The following is a 21,354-nucleotide window of genomic DNA, read 5'->3' as shown; positions in this document are numbered from 1 at the left end:
AGACAATTTTGAGCACTAGAAATCATAAAGATCATAGATAGAAAATGCCAAAATTCAAGAAAAACTGAGTAAATTTAGTTTAGATTGGCATGCTGGGTACTGAAAGGTAATGTTGTGTTTTCATAATGAATAGTGGATAATGAATGCAAATAGGCATATTTGCTTCTACTATGTATGTGACAAAGGTAAATCAAAGCTCTACAGCAGTTCTATTATTAAATAAATACCTAGGATAAAAAAGAGTTACATCAGAATTATAATGTTAAAGTATTGCAATTAATCGGCTATATCTATAAGGTTAGAATAAACTGAATATCACTTTTTAAAAGCTAATTTTTCCTCAGATATTTGCAAGTACATGTACCATTTCTTTACCAGCATTCCATTTAGTCAGTCTTAAAATCTTTCTTTCATGCCACTTCATAGATAATAATGTATCTCTTCACCCTCCCCCAAAATATGCAGACTAAACAATACCTTAGCTATCATGAAGAATAATCTCATTTCAGTTCAAATCAGCCATTGAATTATTTTGAGATCCTACCTCAAGTTGGCTTTATGGAAAGTGTAAGGAGTAAATTAGAACATCTATGTTCAAGAATCTGATCAGTAGATCACAAGGAAGAACATGTACACTAAGAGGCTATAGCATAGTGCTGTATTTGTGATGGCCACATATTCTCAAACAAAAACTTAGATGCATGGTAGGACAATAGAATAGGCTATTTTTAATATTGCTCTTCTGAAAACTCAAGTAAATATAGTTGTATAAGCTATAAATACTTTTACACATACCAAGAGAAAAGAGAGAAATATATTTTCTTGTTCTGTGAACAGGCTAAGCTGGAAAAAGTAATGTAATTTGCACAGCTTTTAAGGAATGGTAAAGGCTTTTCCAGAGAGACAAAGAAGCTTTATAGGAATGGAATAACAGGGTAAGAGAAAAATCAATGCAAAAATATGTTGCTTAAACAACAGTATAGTAAAGTAAACATCAGTATCGTAAAGCTTGGCATGGTAGTTAAGAGACTGAACTCCGGAAGTGGACTACCAGGTACAAACTAACTCATTCTACGAAGCCAATATCACCTTGATACCAAAGCCAGGAAAGGACACAACATAAAAAGAAAATTATATACCAATATACTTCATGAATATAGATGCAAAAATCCTCAATAAACGTTTTGCAAATAGAATTCAGCAGCACATCAAAAAAATAAGTCACCATGACCAGGTGAGCTTTATTCCAGGGATGCAAGGTTGGTCCGACATATGCAAATCTATAAATGCAATTCACCTCATAAATAAAAACAAGAACAAAGACCATATGGTTCTCTCAATAGATGCAGAAAAAGCATTTGACAAAGTCCAACACACGTTTATGATAAAAACTCTTAACGAAATAGGCATAAGTGGCTCATACCTTAAAATTATCAAGTTCATTTATGAAAAACCCATGGCCAATATCATACTGAATGGGAAAAAATTGAAACCATTCCCACTTCCAACCAGAACTAGACAAGAATGCCCACCATCTCCTCTTCTATTCAACATAGTGCTCGAAGTCTTAGCTATAGCAATCAAGCAAGAGAGGGGTATTAAGTGGATCCAAGTGGGGGCAGATGAGATCAATCTCTCGCTCTTCACCGATGATATGATATTATTATATCTAGAAAACCCCGTGGATTTGTCCAAGAGACTCCTAGATTTGATAAATGAATTCGGTAAAGTCTCTGGCTACAAAATCAATATACACAAATCAGAGGCATTCATATACGCCAAGAACCATCAAGCTGAAACTCAAATAAAATATGCAATACCTTTTACTATAGCCCCAAAGAAAATTAAATATCTAGGAATATATTTAATGAAAGATATGAAAGACTTATACAAGGAGAACTACGAAATGCTAAAAAAAAGAAATTGTAGAAGATGCAAACAGATGGAAAATCTACCTTGTTCATGGATTGGTAGAATCAATATCATTAAAATGTCAATATTACCTAAAGTGATCTACAGAATTAATGCAATCCCCATCAAAGTACCATCATCATTCTTTACAGATCTATAAAAAAATAATTCTTCACTTTGTATGGAACCAGAAAAGATCTTGTATAGCCAAAGCAATCTTAAGTAAAAAGAACAAACTGAGAGGCGTCAGTCTTCCTGACATTAAGCTGTACTACAAAGCAATAATAATTAAAACAGCTTGGGAATGGCACAAGGACAGAAACATTGATCTTTGCAACCAGGCTGAGATTCCAAAGATGAAACCATCTGCATATGGTAATCTAATCTTTGATAAAGCAGATAGAAATATATATTGGGGAAAAGAATATCTTTTCAATAAATGGTGCTGGGAAAACTGTATAGCTACATGAGGAAGAATGAAACTGGATCCCTACCTCTCACCTCTCACAAAAATCCACTCAAGATGGATAACAAACTTAAACCCAAGGTATGAAACCTTAAGAATCCTGAAGAAGATGTTGGGAAGACCCTTTCAGACATCAGCCTAGGCAAAGAATTTTTGAAGAAGATGCCCAAAGCAATCACCACAGCAACAAAAGTAAACAAACGGGATCTGATGAAATTAAAAAGTTTCTGCACAGCCAAGGAAATAATCATTAGAGCTAAGAGACAACCTACAGAATGGGAGAAAATATATGCTCTCTACACATCTGATATAAGTCTGATAACAAGATTCTATCTAGAACTTAAAAGAATCAACAAGAAAAAATCAAATATCCCCATCAAAAAATGGGCAATGGAAATGAAGAGAAACTTTTTCCAAAGAAGACAGAATAATGTCCAGGAAACATATTTAAAAATGCTCAACATTGCTAATCATTAGAGAAATGCAAATCAAAACCACAATGGGATACCACCTAACCCCAGTGAGATTAGCCTGTATCAAGAAATCCCAAAACAACAAATGCTGGCGAGGATCTGGAGAGACAGGAACACCCTTCACTGCTGGTGGGACTGAAAACTATTGCAACCTCTATGGATAAGAATTTGGAGATACCGCAAAGAGCTAAAAATAGAAATACCATACGATCCAGCAATAGTATTATTAGGCATCTACCCAAAAGAGCATAAGACATTCCATAATCAAGACATCTGCACCCGAATGTTTATGGCAGCACAATTCACTATTGCAAGGATGTGGAAACAATCCAAGTGCCTGTCAGTTCATGAGTGGATTATTAAAATTTGGTATATGTATGCAATGGAATATCACTCAATTATAAGAAACGATAGTGATCTAGCACTGCTTATATTTTCCTGGATTGAGCTTCAGACCATTATCCTAAGTAAGGTGATGCAAGATTGGAAGAATGGGCTCCACATGAACTCCCCATCCAATTGGTATTGACTGATTAACACTATGGTGCTCAAATGGTGGTGGTGTTCTCCAGGGATTAGGAGGTTGGGGGGGGTGGACTCAAAACTGAGGGATGTGGTGAGAATTGTGGAGGGGAGGGGCATACCTCTAACCCTTGCTTGGGAAAGACAAAGATATAAAATGTAACCAAAATGTTTGCACTCTCATACTTTCCTGAAATAATAAAAAAATTCTAAAATTTTGTTCCTGTATTTCCATGGGCAAGTTATTTAACTTCTGCAAAAAATAGCTTCCAAATCTAGACACTAAAAAATAATAGTAACTACCTCAAGGAGTTATTGAGAGAATGGGAATATATTCAGAAATTTAGGCTGGGCACAGTGGCTCACACCTATAATCCTAGCACTCTGGAAGGCCGAGGCAGGAGGATAGCTAGATATCAGGAGTTTGAGACCAGCCTGAGCAAGAGCAAGACACAGTCTCTATTAAAAATAGAAAGAAATTAGTCAGACAACTAAAAATATATATAGAAAAAATTAGCCGGGCATGGTGCCGCCTGCCTGTAGTCCCAGCTACACGGGAGGCTGAGGCAGGAGGATCCCTTGAGCCCAAGAGTTTGAGGTTGCTGTGAGCTAGGCTGATGCCGTGGCACTCTAGCCAGGGCAACACAGTTGAGACTCTCTCTCAAAAAAAAAAAAAAAAATTAAAGTGCTAACAATAGCAACTAGAACATATTAAATGTCAACATCTGATTATTATAAAATCATGGCATATATATTTGGAAAATAACAAACATTTGTACCAGCCAGAACATAGGTGTATGTAAATGACAAAAGGGGAAAGAGGAGTAAAGAAGTAACAAGAGATATGAAAAAAGTAGACAACAAACTAGATTGTAAAGTATGTCTCATTCTTTACTAAGGAATTTGGATATTATATTTAACATATCAAGATATATATATAAAAACTATATATATACATGTATATATATACATATATAAAACTATATATACATGTATATATACATATATACACATATAAAACTATACATGTATACATACACATATATGTATATATAATACATATATGTATATATGATACATATATGTATCATATATATTTATATACGATACATATATGTATCATCTATTTTTACATATGTATCATATATGTATCATATATGTATCATATATTTGTATATGTCATACATATATACATATATAAAACTATATATACATGTATATATACATATATACATATATATAGTTTTTATATATATGTATCTTGATATGTTAAATATAATATATAAATTCCTTAGTAAAGAATGAGACTATATATGTATATATATAGTTGTTAGACCCAAAGGGGTATGATATGTTTTATCATACTAAATTGCAGAGAAGAGACTACATTGCCAACAATAAAATCAGTTAAACATTTCAATGGCTTAGATAGCTATTCACAGGGAACTTGATAAATACAGAAAACTTGTAGATTAAGGGAAGATCATGAAAAAAATTTCCAAATTTGGTTATGGCTTTGATATGTGAATGGACAGAGGAGGGTGAGAAATCACTAATGATTCTAAAGTCTGTTTTCTGGATTAGTAGGTGCTTAGTAATGCTGTTAATGACAGAGGGAATGAAATAAAAGAGAGATTACTAAATAATTTTGAACATGTTCCATTTTAGTGTCTGCTTAAACATTTAGAATAATTTATCATGAGCTTTTAAAAATAGAAGTGTGAAGTCCAAAACAACTTTTAAAACATTTTCAACAGTGTAAGGATGGTAGTTAAATCAATGGAAATAAAAAAATGAAGAGGAGTAGGCAAGAGCTCTAATGAAAATATTATTGCACTTGGAGTTGAAGGAGTTCTAGTTTTCCATTTTACCATTTGTGTTTTATAATGTTAAGCAAATTACTCAATATCTTTCTGAGCTTCAGTCTACTTATTTGGAAATAGTCCTATGAATTCTTTACAGGGTCATTATGGGACACAAATGAGGTTTTATAAAAAGGGCACAAATACATTATGAAATGTAAACTTCTTAACCAGCACTACTTGTGAAAAGCAAAGTATGATAGATGCAGATTCTTCAGATAACTAATGGTGATGGTAGACATGTAACAAAATTGTCTCTTTTGACATACTTCTCACGATCATCTATGTTTTACTTTACTGTATATCCATGGGTACCCGTGTGTGTGTGTGAGTGTGTGTGTGTGTGCGTGCTTTCTAATAGGAGGATATAGTCAATTTTAGTCACAAATTACCAGAATTTAGATACTAAATGTAAATATATTTAGTCAGTATAGTATTGATATATATGTTATGGCTTGAATTGTGTTCCCCCCAAAAAGTTGAAGTCCTTACCCTCAAAATGTGACCTTATTTTCACACAGGACCCCTGCAGTTGTAATAAGTTGAGGACATACTAAAGTAGGGTGGGCCCCTAATCCAATATGGTTTCTGTCTTTATAAGAAGAAGCTCATGTGAAGAGAGAGATACCTAAGAATGCCCTATGAAGATGGAGAATTGGAGTGATGCACCTGCAAGCCAGGGAAGGCCAATGACTGTCAAAACAAAACAAAACAAAACAAAAAACAGCAAAAGCTAGGAAGAGCAAGAATGCTTTCCCTATACATTTCAGAGAACATGGCCCTGTTGCTATCTTGATCTTGGACTGCTAACATCCACAACTATGAGACAATTAGTATATTTTTGTTTTGATCCACTCCATTTGCGGTACTTTTTTAGAGCAGCCTTGGAAAGCTAATATATTAATAATTTATAGGACCTTTTCTAGTATATAGACTCTTTTCATATTTGGTCATCATATGAATAAAAACAATACAACTTATAAAGAGAGCAATTAAGTCATGCAAAGTCACACAGTAAGTGTAAAATCAGAAATTCAAGCCACATTTCATGACTCTTTGAACTAATGATATGAAGAGAATCACAAAATAGGCATCTATAAGCTTATTTAAGAACTTAACCATAATTTAGACAAGCAATTTTCTTCTGAATTTCAGAATATGCTCTTACAAGTAGCCTTTTTATTAAAATCAATTTGTCAATTCTGGTTTCTCATGCCCTAGTCCTTGATTCCATCTACAGAACAAAAATAAATGCATAAAACCAAAAAAACTGAAATAAAAACAACTCATGAATAAACAGAATCCATTCTTTTTCTTTTCCTTCTATTTTTCCTTCTATTTTCAAATGCAAAAAGAGAAAAGGAATAACAATAAAGGAGTGCTTAATACCACCTGTACTAGCTTCTGGTGCTGCATATTAATAAAATAGTGAGTAACACAAATGAAGTTCTCAATGAACTTCTGTTGAATGAGTGAATGCTTTAGCCTATCACCCCTACACATACACTTTCTTTGGCTTAGAAAAGTCAAAATGAACTAACTCTCTCTCTCTCTCTCTCTCTCTCTCTCTTTCTCTCTCTCTCATGCTTTGGGAACACTGAAAATGAAATTCAAAGGAAAAAGAGCAAACACAAGAATGAATATATGGCATGTCTATGTTTTTTTGAAAGGCAGACTTTAAAAATGGAGTATGATATCTCTTTTGCTATATATCAATGGATTCTAGTTATATGGATGAGAGGAAAATGAAATGAATACTACAAGAGGAAATAGAAACACTTTTATGTAGAAGTTTATGTTCTGTGTTTTGTGTCTATAGCTGTAGCCATGTCTCTTAATAGACCAAGACAGTCTGTATCCACATTTTACCAGCATGTCATTTAACATAAACAGCAATAAGGCTATGTCAGGAAGGATGCCAACTTTCTTAAGTTGCTGTTATGAACTCACATAAGACACATAGGGGTAGAACCTCCTCCGCGCTTATAGAGGTGTTAATTTCAAGCATAACCACTGTGGACGGTGCACAACAATTAGGAAAAATTTATATACATATTTCAATATATGATCAAGGTGATATAATATCTCTAATTAAGCATATACAAAAAAGGGGACAAATCAAAATGACACTTCATGGAAAGTTTTTCAGCTGCCCTTTTCCTCTTCCTAACTTTATTTTCCTCCATGACCCAGTATTACAAAAAATAACTGAGCAGAACATTGTAAGACATTGTCATGATGTTTCCTGTGTGCAGTGGCTAGGCAGGAAATGTTCATTTCATACACCATTTGAGCCTAGCTGCAGTGATTTCACAAAAGTCAGCAGGCTTTGGAAAGTTAATGATAAAGAAAAGCATTTGTTTTTGTTATTTTGAGAAAATACTTGACTGTTTAAAACTAGAACCTATGGAGATGGGTGAGCCACGAGGAAGTGCAAAATTTATTTTATTTGGCAATGGTTACATATCTTTTACAATGAGGAGGAAAAAAAGTACCACTAAAATAGTTATAGCACAATGCATAGTGTATCAAGAATTATAATAAAAATAAAAATATAAAGTAATAAGAATAAAAATATAAAGTACATAGAATGCCCATAAGTAGCATATTTTATTTATTTATTTTTTATTTTAGAGATAAAGTCCCTGTCCATCACCTAGGTTGGAGTGCAGTGGTGTGGTGATCATAGAACACTGAAGCCTGTAACTCCTAGGCTCAAGCAATCCTCCCAGCTCAGCCTACCAAATAGCTGGGACTACAGGTGTGCACCACTGTGGCCCAGACAATTTTAAAAATGTTTGTGGAGGCCGGGCGCGGTGGCTCATGCCTGTCATCCTAACACTCTGGGAGGCCGAGGTGGGCGGATTGCTCGAGGTGAGGAGTTCGAAACCAGCCTGAGCAAGAGTGAGACCCCGTCCCTACTATAAATAGAAAGAAATTAATTGGCCAACTAATATATATAGAAAAAATTAGCTGGGCATGGTGGCCCATGCCTGTAGTCCCAGCTACTCGGGAGGCTGAGGCAGCAGTATTGCTTGAGCCCAGGAGTTTGAGGTTGCTATGAGCTAGGCTGGCACCATGGCACTCTCTCTAGCCTGGGCAACAAAGCGAGACTCTGTCTCAAAAACAAAACAAACAAACAAACAAACAAAATGCTTGTAGAGACAGGATTTTGCTATGTTGCCCAGGCTGATTTCAAACTCCTGGCCTCAAGCGATTTTTCTGCCTTTACCTCCCACAGTGCTGGGATGATAGGCATGAGGCACTGGCACCTGGCCAATAACAAATTTTATATAGCCTAGCTATAGTCATTTAATGTAATGGCTATATTGTTTTTAAGTAAATACATGTTTGCTGTCAAGTTTAATTCACTTATCTACTCTTATCCTAAAAAAATATTAATATCATTTTTCAACTTCCTAAATAGGAAATATATTTCAGATAAGAAATATTTCAGCAATAAAAAAACACAAATATAGCTGTGATTTGTAATGATGCTTTTTATAATGGGTAACGCCTTTGGGGGTTGTTTCTGTATTCTGTATTACATTGAAGAAAAGCTTTTGCTGTCATTGTTTTTAATTAGGCAGTCATAGAAATATGATCTAAGAACCCAGTTTTGATATGTTAACTTTGATTTCGATACTAAAACGGATGGGTTGCCAGTTTTGTCTGCTAAATGAACATCATAAAAAGTGAACTGTGCCATTGCCTTGGTCAGACCACAGTCGCTTTTGTCTGAACTCTGGCTACAGCCTCTTAACTAATCTCTCTGTTTCCATTTCTCCCTTTTTCCTGACTTTCCTCCTGCTGCAAGTTTTTCAGAACGATTATTTTCTAAAGAAAAACAAGTCAGGGCTTCTGTTAGCACCAGGTTTCCTACAGAATGAGGAATGATCATTCGCCTCCTATGCATTCTGTGGTTTCCAAGCCATTCGGCTTCCTCTTCTGCCATTCCCCTTCCTTGCCCCTTAAAGTGCACCACTAAATCCTTTTGGCTTTCCTAACACTTTCATAAAGATGCTCAACGCTCTATATCTTTACTCCATCTCTACACGCATGTTCTCTCTCTTTTTTAGAATTTTCTTCCACCTCCTCTCCCTCCTCCCCTGGAAACCTCTCATTCAAAGATCTAATTTGAACACCAGGTCCCCTGGCAATATTTCAGAATTCCAAAACAGAGAGGCATTCCTCTTTCTTTCTGCTTATTAATACAAATTTTGTATCTATCTCTAAATTATCCCTGTTCACACCACACTGTATTTTACTTTATGTACTTCTCCCCCCCCCATTAGTGGCACTGCCCTATTATACTTTTTATCTACATCTAAGATGAAACCTGTGAACGCAACATTCTCTTTTATCTCACTAAACTGCTTCCTCCTACATTTAATGGACTCTCAAAAATTCATTCATATTTAATCTTTCTAATTGTATTTTTATCACCAAAATAGTTTTATTAATAACTGCATGTTTCTGCACACACATTTCATGGTTAATTTTTTTTTATTTTTCATATTAATTCAATTGTGTGTAACTATATACATTTGATAGAAGACATCATCGAGGTTTCCAAATATGCAACTGTATTTATAACAGATGCATGTTACTAAATTGATTTTCCCATCAAGCAGATTGAACAATTTGGCACTGGCATTCCTTTTTTTTTTTTCATATGCAAGATCATTACAACTTTAATATTTACAGATTATCATACACAAAACATAAAGTAACAGGAAAATCTGATATTCCAAGAATGGTAAATAAAAATCATTGTTTGTAAACAATAAATGCTTTCAAAATAAGATAGGCAAAAGCCCTCAAAACCCCATTATATCTCTATACCTGCTTATTAACATTCACTTTTGAAAATTTATCACGCATTATCACTGTTATTTATCTTCTAATTACTCATATAGTAAAAAGTAAAATACAAAAGAGGAATAATCCCCTCATTCAGAAGGTACCACCTTTTAGATATCTTTTAAAACATACATTTTAAATAGTAATCGGTTATTTGCAGTTCCTATTTAAAAATTTATTCAGTAAATTTTGATTCTTATCTCTATAATAGGTCAGCATTTTTCTGTGAATGCAAAGATGAATAAAGCAAATGCTTACTGATGATACACCATGAGTTAGGCTTTTTGAGAAGTGTGAGATATAGAGATTAATGAAAACTGGTTTGTAGCATTTATGCTCAAGAAGCTTGAAGTTGAGCAAGGGTAACAGATATTGTTAAAAAAATATGCAATCACATAAATGTAAATTTCATAAGATCAAGTGTCATGAACAAAATCAGCAGGAGTTTGAGAAGATGGGGTGACATGAGTCAATCTAATTAAATATGGTAACTAAGAAAAGAACAAAAAAATGAGCTTCAAATTGATAACCCAAGGAAGGCATAAAGCCAAGGGAATGCATTTGCTCCAGGAACTTTCCATATTTCAAGAAGATCAAACAAAACAAAACTTGGGTGAATTTGAACAACTAAAACTCAAAGTGGCTAGAATGATGGAGTATTATTACTGAGGAAACTGTAGAATATAACAACATTCTCAAGTTAGATAGAGTTGAGGTGGTGGGATTGTAGGTCAGGCAAAGAGATTGTATTATATTAGAATGAAATGGAACCATAAGCCATTAGTGTTATGGTTGTCCTCATAATTTTAAAAGATTAGGAGATAATTAAGAAGTTGAGGGGAGGGTTGATATTTTCTCATCCAGAGTAGAGGCAGAAGGTAAGGTTGAAGACAATTTTGTAGGTAAAACCTGTAGTATTTACTGTTGGATTACATGGTTCCAGAGCATAGAAAGAAGAAATCATGACTGATTTCCATGTTTCTTCTTTGTAAATTTGTAAAAACATCAGGGGAAGATATCAAGTTGTTGATTGTATATAAAAGATTATATATGCATTGGAAATGCACTTATTTTTAAAGCATATTTGCACATATTTAAAGCATTGATAACTAATGCGATTGCCTAAGACCAGATTGTGTAGAAAGTTAACAGAATGTTTCCAGTATCAAATCTGTAACATTTAGAGTTTCAACAGAGAAAGGCAGTAAAAAAGACCAAGACAGGGTGATTTCAGAGATGAAACAAGACACTCAGCCATTCAACATCATTATAAGTTAGTCTCATAAGATATTTGAAACAGTTATTTTTCAGAATCCAGGCAATATCTCTTATCTTACTCTACAGGTCTCTTTTTCTGTTTCTCTTTGGGTATCTTTTCACTTTTTTTTTTTCCCCTGAAGATTGTTCTCTTCATTTGTACAAAATCTTATATTGTTTAAAATTGCATACTTGACTTGACAGCCTGTGCGTTCAAGTATACATCACTTTACTGGCCAAGAACTCATGGATAATTAACTGATTTTATATTAACTGGGGAAGAAAATCAGATTAAACTCCTTGTGGGAAAGTCTCTATCCAATTGCCTGTAGGGAGTTGATGTCCCATTGCACATTTAGCAGGATGTGTGGAAGAAGAATCTCAGAAAGGGGATCATCAGTGGATGGATTACAGAGGGTTCTTGAAGAAGGGGCACCGGCCAAACAGAAACCCCAAGAGCTTCTGCCACAGCTACTCTGGGAGAAGTTACTCCTGACACAGAATGCAGAGTTCAAAATCAACATATCTTATAGCATAAATTATTTTTTTTTAAAATGGCATCAACCAAGATTTTTATTACGTTGGCCAGGGCAAACTTCTTCTTTAAAGGGCCAGGTAGTAAATATTTTAGGTTTTTCAGACTACTCACTGTCTTTCTTTGCAACCACTTTTTGTTTGTTTGTTTGTTTGTTTTAGTAGGAAAAGAGCCACAGACAACAGGTAAATGAATGTGCATGGCTTTGTTTCAATAAAACTTTAATTGCAAAGACTAACAGTTGGCTTGCTAGCCTTAGTTTAACGATTTTGTAGACATGGAGAATAAGAAAACATATTTTGAAGGATCTGCTACAATTGTGTTTCATCTCTGTGCACACATTAAAGGAGAGGAATGTTTAATGCAATGCAAACAAACGCATTTTGGCAGAGTATAACTAAAATTTTAAGCCACTTTGTATGTTGCCAAATTAATCTTTTCTAAAATAGGCAATTATAAAGACTAATTTCTGATCTTTTGGTATCACTTTTCAGACTGTTTTAAAATGTAATAAAAACAACCTTTTCCTTGTTCACCATTTAGTGACAAATGTATTCTAAAGTTTTTAAGGCTATTTTTCAAAAGGCTAATTATGTGTTGAAGCACATCTAAAAATCGTGATAAGTGCTTAGCTGGGAAGTGTTCCTATGGAGAAAAAAGAAGTACTCATGGAGCTAAGTTGAGAATGCTGAAGGAGGAATGACAGAGACACGTCAGGGGGAATTTCTCTTTTAAGTAGTTAACATATGCCAAGACCTATAGAAATTAAGCTATTACCTTGGGTATTAAAAAGCTGGTATTCAAATCTTCCCTCCTCCAGCTCCTACGCACTAAGCTGGTCGATAGGAGATGTGGAGCTGAGATCTGGAAATCACAAGGTTCTTCTGGAGGAGGTCTCAGTCAGCATTGATCTATTAATGAGTATAGTTTGTGGGAAACCTTCTAACGTCACACTGAGAGAGAGTGTGGTGGGAGCTTACAGAGGAGTTAGGGAAAATGAACAAAAATAGTTCTTGTGGAAAATTCAAAGTTAGTAATTCTTCCTTTTAGTCACAAAGATGTCTGTGTACTGGTGTAGACATATATGGTGAGGATAGTAATGTTGAACTAAAATTTCTTGAACTCAATGGAGTTATTGAAATGCAGAAAAAGTTTCCTGTTTTCAAAAAAAAAATTAACATTATTATGGTCAATAGACAAAATTATTCCTTTTTCTGTGTTGCAGAATAAACTACTTTCAAAAAATTGTGTTAAATCTGAAAACTTCTTATTCATGAGAAGCAAATATTCACTATCAATGAAGCACTAACAAGTCCATGTGATACAGCTTTATCATATTAGCTACAGTGGAATACGTTTTTCCCAAAATGAGAGTTGTTTTAATCTGGAGTAATTTTTAATGGGAAATTTTCTAAAATGCAGAAAATTGTCAATAGCAATCATAATGATTGATCACAGTGCAGCAAATTCATGTAGTGATCCAAATCAAAAGCTAAGGTAGTAAAAAATGAAATTTGTTTGACTATGATATCCATACATAGACAACATTGAGGCTGTAAATGGTTAGTTTATGCAACTCCTAGAAAAATACATTTGTTTATAGGGATTGGCCACCCATTTTAGCTGCCCATCATGCTCAACTAAAAATGTTCATTCAACTGCCACAAGTCCTGGAAATACCATTTCTGCTTTTCAGCTTTTAAGACCTTGAATATTCTTGAAAAAGAAAAGATTCCTTTCTCTTTTGTTTCTTACTTAATGTTTTATCTGAGAGAAAGATAGCAATATGGGTGCAATTAATGTCAACTGGAGGTTACATAATCATATCAATTGTTCACTGATTATGATACATTCAGATCCTTTAATAGGCAGTTGAAGATTGGTTAATTGAAAATGAAGTATTGTTTTTATACCATATGCTCCTATTAATTAAATTTTGCAATGCATTTCAATTGCTTCCTTACAAACAATATTTTCCCCAGGCCATAAACAATCTTGTTTTTATCTTAATGAGAATGTATTTCTTTCATATTTTCTATCAAATGATTTAATATAGGAATACATTATAAATTTTAAAAAATTGCTTTTGCAGTTTTTAATCTCACAGCTTTCCACGTAAAATCACAGTGGCTTCATTTCTTACTGACAAAAAATTAAATTTGTTAGTGGGCAAACAATTATATACACTATGCTTAATGTTTAAGTGCCTTAATTTTGCTTTTGTGAATCTATATACAAATGCCATTAAAGGTGTCATTTTACATTTCTGTCTTAAGAAGTTGGTCCAATTTCTATGACTTTGGCAGACTTTTAATGAGAATTAATAAATAACAAACAAGGGCACTTTCAGAAGAACATGAATTCATAAGGAGATGGCTGGTCTTTCAAAAGGCAAAATTATGTTAATGCTTAATAACTTAGTTAAAATAAAGAGGACTTATTATCTAATTTATAGTATCCAAAATTTTATGCTGAAAGACACAGTCTTATATTGTTGATGATGATGAAAATAAAAAGACTATTTTAAGTGTTCAATATGCAGGGCATGTATGATGACTCATTAGGCAGAGAAAATTATTACTGTCCATTAAAGAATTAGCTTTCACACAAATGGAAAAGTTGATTAGTGTACCTCAGAGTAACTGGTTTCTAAAATTATAAAATTAATGAATGTATGAAATATTTAATTTCACACATAAATATCTGTGAAGAGAAATTAATTGTTTTATATAATAAAATCATTTATTTTACATGCTGAATCAAATATTAATATTAAATCTGAAATCATAATATAGTTTTAGATAGTATTCATTCATGTCAATTTTGTAAGAAAGATTATAATATTCTTATGGATTTTCAGAAATTATTTAAATGGAAAAATCCCATAATACAAATGGACATATTACTATTAAAGTAATAATTTTGTAGATATTAGCTGAATACCAAAAATAATTTTGAAATCTTCATGGTCAAAGAATCCTGACTAGATATCACAAATTTATATTTTAGGATTATATAAGGAGAAAGACAATGAAACATGCTGATTAGATTTAACTTAAAAATGGCTGATAAGATAGATAAAATTATAGAGTATTTTATGAAATAAATTCTGTAAACCATATGCATTTTATCCATAATATACCATAATACACAGTACAAAACAATGCTTAATGTAATATGTCTTCATTGTAATACTTTTTCTATTTAATGGCAAAGTCCATTGTCAAGATTTTGTGTCATATGATTTGTATTAGTACAAATTCTATAACTGCAAAGAAAGTCTTGAAATGTTGCAATCATCAGTTATTAAACTATAAGTTTGTGTTTTGACAAATTAATGCCACTTCAATTTGTTCTGTAAAATAGAAATAAAAATTCTTATTCCATAGAGGTGATATGAAGCATCTTAAGGAAATAGCTTGGAGAGTCACTTAAACATACTTTAGAGATAGATATATAGAGAGAGATTATATACACATGCATGTGTATCAAACCAATAGTAATATTAAAATATGATATTATGATTATTTTCTTACCATCTTGAAGTCAAAAGTTCTATCTGATTAAATGGTTCCTGTGTTCCATGAGATCATTTTGAAATAATCGGGCCTTTATTGGGTGTCATCCTCATTAAATCAACCTGTGGGCCCTAGCTGATTATTCTGCAAATCCTTCTGCAAACTGATGACTGAATGAATTTTGCTCAGTCCATTCCTATCCTATTATGCTACCTTGTGAAATTACCAGTTTCTATGCACTCACTAATTATGAATAGTTACAGCATAAAATGGTGGCATCCATGGAAGCCCTATAGATTTTTTTTTAAATGACAAGTCATTTTTACAAACGTAGGCAAATAATAAATGATAAAAGAATTATCTTAATTGGAGCATGTTGGCAATGCAGGTGAAACTGAAACTCAAAATTCTAGCTGTGAAACTTGCAATAATAACACTCTAGTTGTTTCTCGATAATAAAGCAAAGCTGTATCGGCCAGTGTTCTCACTAATATCAAGCGGAAAGTGTGAAGGGATCAGATGCTCATTAGGAAGTGAGAGGCATTCTCCATGCAAAATATTACACTTATAATAGGCACTCAGTGTAGTGTGCTAAACTTATTTATACACACAAGGGAAAATGCAAGAGACATTCCTTTCAATAAAAATGCTGGCTACTTGACTCTTTTTGGAAGTTCTCTGAATGTTGTTGTTTTTCTTTAAGTATAATTGCAAAAGCACATAAATCAGAGGGGAGATACAGATGAGATTCTATTAGTTTTCCAGGACAGCTTTACTGAATGACTGCTTCAATTACATGCAAAGAGTGAAAGGAAGAGTTACTCCTTAGCTGACTTAGTTTTCCAAACATAACATAGTGACAAAATAAGGATACATACACTGAAAATAGTTGTTATTGCTAAAGTGAAAGTAGAACTTAAAAATAAAAGTACATTATAATTGTTTTATTGTAGCAGAATCTTTATTCCCCCCTCCAAAATTGCAAAATTATCTATTCAACTGGAAATTTTACTTTGGGATATTTACTTTTTTCCCACTATATATATTTTATTTAGCCTTGAAATACTCTCACATGATATAAATATAAGAAAGAATTCATCTCCCTTAAAGAGATGATTGTCTATGACTGTGAAAAATGTCCAAAACTAATTGTTGCATAAAATTGGAAGATAATGACTATTCATCTAACCTGTACACACTATTTTTTTTTTCATCACTTGCCACATTTTACTAAAACAAAAAAGTCAGGAAAAAGATTCTAAATACAGTAATATACATTTTGAATAGGAATTATAAATGCTACCTATTCATTTCTAAAGTAAATATGCTATTTTTCATAAAACTGCCAGTTGATTAAATTCTGAAGAATGCACTGACAGGTCATGTACACTTTCTGAGAGTGGGTGGATTTGCACTGATTTCTGAGAAAAAATTGCCATTTTTTTTATTTGAGTTTTAAGAGTCTGAATAATGCTTGAAATTCACAAAAGAATGTACGTCAAAGTTGGCTATGGGGTAAGATGTTCAAAGCCAAAATAGAAAATTAACTGAATCAATGATGAAAAATTAGACTTATTTCCATCTAACACAGGATTTCTCATCACAGGTAAAAATCCATAAAGGAAATTACAGAAAAATTCATATCTATCTATCTATCTATCTATCTATATACATATATATAAAGTACATATAGAAAATATGTCCTAGACATAGGAGCTAGTGAGACCAATTTAAGGTTATCAGGTTTAAGATTACAAAGAAAATGTGTCCACGATCATTATTTCTTGCCCTTGAGGTACCTCTACTCATTTTCACCTTTTATTTCTTCCATTTTCCCTCTATTTGTATAATTATTGCAGACTGAAGTTTCTATGCCATTCTATGTTATTAATTTTTTTTAAAAAAAATCATAAAAGAAGGAAAGGAAATAAAGAATGGAGAGAGGGAGCATCTTAATAATTTATGTCTTTGTTATTTTACTGAATAATACATATTTTTTTTATTCCTTGGTATATGAGGAATCTGGGAGGGCAAATACTTCAAAGTAATTGTCTTCAGGTGGCAATTGTTAAATATGATGGAACCAGTGGTAGTGTACAGGACTACATCAAAAAGAAATACGCAGGCCACCTGTTAAGTAACCCACAAAAATAAATGTCCGTATTCAAATGGAGGTGCAGAAACAAATTCTATTGAGAATTATTGTGCTTACATTGTAAATATTTGTTTTAGTACAATGCTCAACAGAGTGGATGTGTATGTTTTTCCTGTTCACATATCATATTCACCATATAATTTAATGAAGTGAAGTAGGCTCTGCCTCAACTCCTAACATTTCATAAAACTTTCTAATGATCAGGCAGAATAGCATTTTCCACTTATTTCAAACTTTTAATGATCATTTTTCCCCCAATGCTTAGCAAAGCAGCTGTTTCTCCCTGAGACTGAGGTTTATGCCAAGTTTAAAATGTTAATGTTGAACCATGTGCTCAAGCTTTAAGTATCTCCAATTTCCAAACTGAAAGATCTTGGCAGCTCTCACTCACTAAGTAAACTTAGATAGAAACAGACTTATCACACTAGAGAGAAGAAAAGGAATCCAGCCACCTCTCTTTCACTGGCTTGTGACCTCCCTAAATGGCCAACAATACTAAAGATCCTTTTAATAATCTAAAATTAGTGGAATATTGATTGTAGTGGTTGGCCTAGATGGTTGGTTTTTAAATTAACAAAATTAGATTACTGAGCAGGCTGAAAGAACAAGATAATTATAAATGAGTGTGTAATACCAAGATAAGTGATATTATAAAAAAAAAGTAATGGTTTTAAATAAGTTAAAGGGTTTTAATTTGGACACTTGTCAGTAAGCCATAAAGATCATCTTTCAAATATTTAAAGATTACTATAATCGTCACGAAACTTTTTCATTTCCAGGGGAAAAAATAATCCCCAGCCTCTGCAAAACTTATCTTTTGTTCTTATCGTTTGCTGCATTTTTAAGTTTTATTTTTTGTTATTGTATTTTAAAATGTACTGTTTGGTGTACATTTCTATGAATTGGAACACATGTATAGATTCGTGTAAGCAACTTACACAATAAAGATAGGAAAACCATTCCATTACCCCGAAAAAATCTTCCTCATGCAAGCCCTTTAAAATTATGTCTGCATGTCCATCCCTAATGGATATTAGTATTTGCCTAACACTGATAGATTTGTCATTTTGAAAATACCATATAACTGGAATTGTACAATATGTAACCTTACAGACTTGGCTTCTCTTAGTATAATGCCTTGAAGATGAATTCAAGTCACTGAATGTATCCATAGTTTATTCTCTATTACTAAGTAGCTCTCTATTGTTTGGATGTACCACCAGGGATTGTTTATCATCACTTGTTGAGGGACATTTGGGTTCTTTCCAGTTTTGGGTAATTGTGAATAGAGTCACTATAAAGATTCAAGGACAGGTTTTGTGTGAACATACTTTTTCGTTTTTCCACAATAAAATACCAGCAGTGGGATTGTGTCATATAATTAAGAAAGAAAAAATATTACTAGATAATCTCATGAGCAGAATGGAAATGACAGAGGAAAGAGTTAGAAAACAACTGAGAGAAATGGGGAATACAGTTATTTACAGCAGAAGTTTTTAATGAAGAATGAAATAGAAAACATCTGAGCTGCCATAGCAGCTGATACATCAAAAGATCACAAAAATGTTAGTTTCTATTGACATTTAACAACTGCAAGATATCAATATTAACAAAGATATTAAAATCAAAGATTCCCCTAACTTTCACCTATTTAAAAACTCAATATGTCTCAAGAAATTTAAAATGTGACCATGATACAAATGATGCTCACTGTTATACTTTTCATTGTTTTGATTTATTTTGAGACTAATAAGGGATTCAGGCTATGCTAAGGAATAAGTATCGTCCTATTATATTTTCTAACACTACAGCAGCATAATATGTATGTCTTAAAGAGCTCTGTTGGTATGTATGTTAATTATGCAATGGATAATTTTTTTTTTATTATCATTACTCTTGAAAAACAAAATTTTCCCAGTGTTTTGAATGGCTGTGTGAAAGTTGGCCACAGTGTTGTTCAGGTCAACAGTGTTCCTGAATGAAGGGTGGGGTTGCAAAGGGGAGCCCACCATGGCTCCCTGTACATGAGCATCATTTGATAAAGCTTTCTCAACACTCACATTTGCATGATAAATTTATGGACTCTGGCTTTACCAGCTTGATTGAACACATTGCATTTTGCTAAGAACAGCATGTCGACTAGCACAGTCAGCATCCATATACATCTGGGAAAACTGCAACTGTTAGAATTGTGCCCTGGGACTGAAGACAAGAAAAGCTTTGTCAGCTGTCAGGCATTTTCCTAAACTATCTATTTTCCAGGTGATGAATGAAAAGTGTTGCTAATATTCAATGCACTGCCTTATCTATTACTCTTCGGAGTTTGATTGTTCCAAGGGTGAGGAGAGAAAGAATAAGAAAAGGCAAGGGAATAGGAGGAATATTTGCTTTTACTGCTAAGGAGATAAGAAACAAAGAAAAATTATAAGCATAAAAAGTGGGTCTGAAAAAGCAGCTGGAGGTTGATTGGCACACAGTAATGCTCTATGGCAATGATTCACTCTAGGAAAGATCATTAGTTCCTCTGTCACCCACAAAAAAACAGAGGGAGGATATTCCCTAACAGTAAGTGTGTAAATTATCTGAAATAATTGAGTGATTTCAGCCCAGTTCTGAAGAGTTCAGGGGTTTGTCCACAGGTAATTCCATTTGAAAATTAATTTTGCTCCATTATTCATGTAATTTAGACATAAGAATTTTTGTCTAAATGATTAAAAATACCCACTTACCCTTTCAATATAATTTTGCAAGGTATAAACTACATTGAAACTAGGTTTTTGAAATCTAAGCTTAACGGTTGCTATGACCAGAAATGAGAATAGCAACTTGGTTAAAACAAACAAAAGAAAAATGAAATGAAAAGAAATTCAGGCAGGCTTTCTGTTTGTCTGTTCCAGAAATGGGTCAGCTATCGTGTTAATGATAGATAAATAGAGAGGGAATCTTACTGCAGAATTGGGTAGGTCATTTTATAAAGCTATTTAGCAGTTTGATGTGGCCATTGTGACCCCACTGATTTTGTTCTTGGACATTTGAATGCAACCTATAAAACCAATTATTACACTTTCAGTTTCACTTCATAGTGCCAGTTACTAGTCATACTGCTTTATAATATAATGAGATGTGAGGATGGCATGGAGCTCAGGAATGTGTGGAAAATAAGCTAAGACACAATGCTCAGTTATAGATAACGTGGAATTTTAAGTTTTGTTGAGGTTCCGGGTTGTAATTGGATCAGAAATATCTGATATATGCTTTGTAATTAAAGAAAACATTTTTAATCCATAACAGTGCTCTTTTAAGACAGGTATCGCAGATTGCTTTGTTCTGTATAACTCTTTATACTATGGAACCACTACATAACTGACAAATATATATGTTTCCCCAGCATGTTTACTAATCCCTTTGGAAGGGAATTAATTTCCTAGTCATTAGACTATCTTGCTTATAATTATATTCCTTTAAAATAAAGATATCATTTAAAACCATTCAAATATCTCCCACGAAAGGCTCATAAAGAAAGAGTCACAAACTTGGAGAGAGAATACACTAAACTGAGTTGTCAAAGTGAATATTAGAGTGTAATTCTGTCCAAATCATGGTCAGAAAAGGGAAAAGAAAATTGCTAGAGGGTCAAGATAGTCAGTACATTAATAGAGTCAAATCAGGAATCAATATTTGGAGGAACAAATTCAAAATTGACATAGTTATGAAGACAAAGCAGAAAAAGAAAAAATGATAGCATTTAGGCCAGGTATCCAGATGTCTCATCCAGGATGGGAATGGATGGAG

The sequence above is a fragment of the Microcebus murinus genome, chromosome 26 (genome assembly GCF_040939455.1).
Source record: "Microcebus murinus isolate Inina chromosome 26, M.murinus_Inina_mat1.0, whole genome shotgun sequence".
In the NCBI taxonomy this organism is placed as follows: domain Eukaryota; kingdom Metazoa; phylum Chordata; class Mammalia; order Primates; family Cheirogaleidae; genus Microcebus; species Microcebus murinus.
This window is presented reverse-complemented; position numbering follows the sequence as displayed.